The 5,464-nt window shown below is 38.7% G+C and overlaps 1 non-coding gene across 1 annotated transcript; it reads left to right on the top strand.

Moving 5' to 3' along the window:
* The first annotated feature begins 432 nt into the window (after positions 1 to 432).
* On the top strand, positions 433 to 539 carry LOC122063817. Its single transcript, XR_006135481.1, has one exon. It is a non-coding gene; the product is annotated as a small nucleolar RNA R71 (small nucleolar RNA).
* The last annotated feature ends 4,925 nt before the right edge of the window (positions 540 to 5,464 follow it).

Raw genomic sequence — 5,464 nt, forward strand, 5'->3', positions numbered from 1 at the left:
ATCCTGGATTGTAGATGTTACTATATGGATTATTCTGGTTTAAGGCATTAACACTATCATTAGAAGTGCCCCAGAGGTGTTGGGGCATTCTTCTATGACATGTCCAGGGGATTGGCACCAAACACAAATCTTAACCAAATTGACTGATGATGGCTCTCTAGGAACAATAGCGTCAATCCTCTTGATTAGGCTATCCAAATGGGCTCTATGGCTACTATCCCATCCATAAAATATCCTTTCCCTCCTATAGTTCTTTCACTCTCTTGGGTTGATTCCCACTCACAGATTTTGTCAGCTAAGTCAAGTAAGAATTCCCATGCCTTTCCTTCATCTGTAAAGGATGTAAATCCCTCAAGGCAAATAGACTTTATCATTTGTTTAGTTGGGTAATCAATACCCTCATAAATTATTTGATATAAATGCCACAAGTCTAGGCTATGGTGAGGGCATTCTTGGAGTAGATCCTTGAATCTCTCCATAAGTTTGGAAAAGGACTCATTAGGATTTTGCCTAAACTGAAGGATATCACTTCTAAGCTTATTGGTCTTATAAGTTGGGAAAAACTTCTTAAGAAAGACAACTGTGAACTGTTCCCATGAGGTTATGGAATTTGTGGGTAACCCATACAACCACTTCTTAGCTTGGTCTTTCAATGCAAAAGTGATAAACCTAAGCTTAACAACATCATCAGAAAGCTGTTGGATCTTAATTAGAACACATACTTCTTCAAATTATTTTAGAAATAGGTATGCATCCTCAGAGGTCAACCCATGGAAGTGGGGCAACATAGTGATGTATTGAGATTTGAGTTCAAAATTATTACCCTGGGCTTGTGGTAGAACTATGTAGGAAGGTTGGGCATCTCTAGCGGCGTAGAACCTATCTTTCAGAGATTTAGGTGGAGGGTTTTACTGTTGGTCTCCCATATTGAAGGGTTTTAAAGAGAGCAAATGTATAGGGTCACTACTTGTTGGATCTCTTCTTTCCAACTGATTCTTAGTATTACGTACCCACCTAACACTCATGCAACAGAAAACTACCCACAACTAGAAGACAAGCACAAAAGAATAGATAGCAAAACCTTTGTTTTGTGAGGCATGGCGACCTCCACTGATACAACGATTATTACAAGTTGATCTTCTCGTGAATTCAATAAAAGAAAAGGAAAAACAAAACAAAGCAAACAAAACACTCTGATTTACCAAAAGAAAGAAAAAAATAACATGGAACTATCTCCCAGGCAACGACATCAAAAACTTGTTTGAGATTTTAAAATGTAACCGCAAGCATACGGATCAGTGTAGCTACGGGTCGAACACAGGAAAAGTAGCCACTTTATTTTTTTGCTTCTTTTAATAATGCGAAAGTGAATGGATTAATGATTGTGATCTAATTCTAATTACCGTCCTAAACATATGTATCTAAAATAACATCCTAACAATTCGTCATCTAAGAATTTAAACACGCAAGCCACGTAATTTAAATTAAATAAATAAATAGCTAAAAATAAACACCCCACATAATTAAAAAGCAATGAAGGAAAAAAATACTGAAATAAAAATAAAATAAAAGAAAGGGGATAAAGCTAGAGAGAGACTCACAAGTAGGTTTCTCTACTTAGCCCGAGGGATGCATCTTAATATGAGCTTCCCTACTTGTCTAGATAGTCACTCTTACAAGGGTTACTCTGCTTGGCTTTAGGGAAAGGGAGACAATTAAAATAAAAATAATAAAATGATGGTTCTATAGCTAGAAGGGGCAAAGCCAACACATACACTTGCAATGAACCTTGGGGGAAAGGGATAGCAATAATGTAATGACTGAAATTAAAATCCTAAATTAAGAAAGAAAGGGTAGTCAGAAGAGGGAATGAGAAGGGGGAGAGAAGACTATTGAAGGAGTCTACTTACTTGAACTTCAACTCTTGAACTAAAAACTTGATCGATTTGAGAACTAAAAACCAGTACTAAAACCAGATCTAGAATAAACCAAATCTGAAATTTCTAGTACTAGAGAAAACAAATTTGAAGAAAAAAATTGAACTTGAAAGACATGCTTCATAGCTTGTTCTTGTCACCTAGAACTAAGCCTAGAACTAGAACTAGAACTAGAACTTGAAAATTACAACTTCAATTGTTTAAACAATAAAAATAAAAGACTGAATTAAGAACAAAAGTGCTTGCATTAATTGAATAAAAAGAACTTACAAAAGTGTTTAAAGCATAAACCTAGAACTAGAGCTAGAGAAAGAGATAGAGCAACTAAGAAAAAAACCCTAGAAGAATAATAAAGTACCTCCTCCCCTTGTGTTAATTCTATTATATAGAGAATGGGGGAGGGAAGCTAATGATTTTAACTTCTAAAAAAAAATTTTTTTTTTTATCTTGTTGATGGGGTGGAGAGAGATGATAGAGAATTGTAGGAAGTAGGGAATCTCCAACAATTTTGCTTCCTTTTTCCTTCTTTTTTTATTTATTTTTTTCTCTCTCTTCTTCAAACGTGGGCAACATCTTGGATGATTTTTTTTAATTATTTTTTTTCTTTTTTTTCCCTTTCCTATTTTTTCTCAGTTTTTTCTATTTTTCTCTTTATTTCCTTATTTCTCTCTCCTCTTGCGTAAAAAACCCTTTGGCCGACCTCCTTTGAGTGATGAGTAGGAGAGAGAAAATCTTCTAAAAAAAAAAACCTCAACAAAATGGCAGCTAAGAGGTTCGAACTTTAGACCTCTTAATAAACAAGGGATTTTGCACACCACAACTCACCAACTACGCTAGGTTGTTGTTGTTTCCAAAAACGAATCTTCAATCACTTAAGGATGTGATCCATCGGTCCTTGTTGGCATTTGGAATATTCCTTGTACCTCTGGGACAACTACAAATGGGCTGGTTATGCATCTCGGTTCAATTCTGATCCATTATTCTTTTTCTGGACTGAAAAGAATAATCACTTGTACGGGTGACTAAACGAATGTGTGCTTTTAATTGAACATGTCCATCTTGCTCAGAATTTCATCCTGTTCGCAATCATGAAAAGAAATAGGACCTTTTTACGTGTAAAATTGGAGATATAGCGTTCGATAGTCCTTAAGGCCTTGAAAATATAAAACCTACAAAAAGAGAGTAAAACCCAAGGTAGCTCCATTATAAATATGTAAAATGTATATTTTACTGCCCTAGATTTCACACATAAATGTGCTCATCAAAGTGCATGAAGTTGCGAGCTAAGCTTCAAACAATTGTGTAATGTGTTGTAATACTAACATATACGAAATTTTGTGCAAATCAGGTACACTAGCGATGGTGCGCACTATATCCAAGGGTGTCACATGGGGCGCACCTCGAGGTACTCATCCCATTGGTAGTCCAACAATCAATAGGAGGCCTCAACCTACGGGGCAAGCATCTAACCCACAACCTCAAGAGTCAACTGATCAGAATGTGGCTCATGAGGATCCACCCATGGCTACACTTCCTGATCCTCCACCAATACTTACCACTGGTGATGTTGAGAACTTGATTCAACAATCGAATCAGAATCTCCATCAATAGATTCTCTAGCAACAGTAGGTATTTATGACTGCTATGCAACAATAGTGGTATGCTGCACTACCATGTCATCCTCCTCGGCTAGATATTCCACAAGGTCCAATTGGAGGGTCTGGTGTTGGGAAACAGGTTGGAGGTACACCACCTGGCATCAACCCTCAGAACCAAGTTGGAGGTACACCACCCATACTACCTCAGGGTACACCTCCATATATGATGCCACCTCCTTACCCGTACCATCCGGCGCATGCACAATATTTTCAGCCAATGGGCCATACCACAAGAGTGGTGGAGTCATTCAAAAGGAACCTACCACCTACATTCAATGAGGTGGGTAGTGACCCTTTGGAACTGGATCGATGGATCCAAGAGATTGAGAAGATATTCGAAGCAATTGAGTGCACTGATGCTCAAAAGATTATTCGTGTGGAGTTTCAGTTTAAGAATGAGGCCAACTCCTGGTGGCAAGCCTCCAAAGCCATATTGTTTGCTACACACCCTGAACCCACATGGGAACAATTCAAGGAGAGTTTCTTATCAAACTACTACCGTCGTAGTTGTAGAGACCGCAAGGAAGCGGATTTATTGGCCTTAACTCAAGGAAGCAAGTTTGTCATTGAATATCAGCAATAGTCTGAGGCCCTATTCTACTTTGCACCCACTCACATGAAATCAACTGAAGAAAAGGGAAAGAAATTTCTAAAAGGATTAAAGGTATCCATTAGCACGATACTTGAGGCGTTAGATCTCACCGACTATGCCTTGATTGTATAGAAGGCCAAAACTATGGAAGATAAGATGAAAGGCGAATCATCCCTTACACCTGGAGTATAGAAGAGAGCGAACCCTTATGCAGATTCGGGTGGCTCGAGTAAGAATTTTCATAGATCATATGGATTTGGTCCTTTATACAGGCAGCCTTACAGGCCAGCAGATTATCCTCCTCGACCTGCTAGTGGGTTGGGTACTACATCGTTTCAGCTGAATACCAGTACGACACCCACAGCTACTAGGCAAACTCGCCCTCCACTTGCTACAGGTCAGGCTCAGAGAGCTCCTGCTCCGGTTCAAGCTTTGTAGAACCATTGTTTTAATTGCCATTCATATAGGCATTTTGCTAAAGATTGTCAAGCCCGACCAGCCTTACCAGCCAATCAGCCTTCTGGGTATAGACCTGCTTTGACTCAAGGGAGTCAACCACAAGAACGGATGTATGCTTTGTCAGCTGAGGAAGCTGAAGCTAACATAGAAGTGGTAGCAAGTATAATTTAAATTGAGAATTGCCTTTTGGTAAATATTGATGACATGCTATACTTATGTGCAATGCTGTATTAGGTGTCCTACCTGTATCAGGTATACCGGCGTATGTCTTGTTTGATTCAGAGGCTTCACATTTGTTTACATTAAAGAGATTTACTGAGAAACTTGACATGGCACCTAAGATATTGGAGCATAAGATGATAGTTAGTACACCTACAGGAAAAATTTCACAGTTGAAGGAAATATATGGGCCATGCACCGATGAGATCAGTGGAAAGCAGTTAAATGCCCATCTCATCAAGTTCAACATACAAAACTTTAATGTTATACTAGGCATGGATTGGTTATCAGCACATCGAGAAAGCGTGATATGTGCTGAGAAACAGATCAAGGTGATGGATAATGAAGGGAAGGAATTGATATACCAAGAGGATATGATAAAGCGGGCTAAGAAGGTCCTCATCTTCACTCTGCAAGCGGTAAAGTTGTTGGAAAATGGGTGTCAAGGGTACCTAGCATCTGTGATCGATTTAAATGCAAGGGTCACACCTCTAGAGGAAGTAGAGGTAGTTAAAGAATTCTCAGACGTCTTTCCAGATGATTTGACTCAAATACCACCTAACAGGGAGTTGGAATTTGCTATAGATTTTATCCTTGGA

Source organism: Macadamia integrifolia, unplaced genomic scaffold (assembly GCF_013358625.1).
Source record: "Macadamia integrifolia cultivar HAES 741 unplaced genomic scaffold, SCU_Mint_v3 scaffold1464, whole genome shotgun sequence".
Lineage (NCBI taxonomy): Eukaryota > Viridiplantae > Streptophyta > Magnoliopsida > Proteales > Proteaceae > Macadamia > Macadamia integrifolia.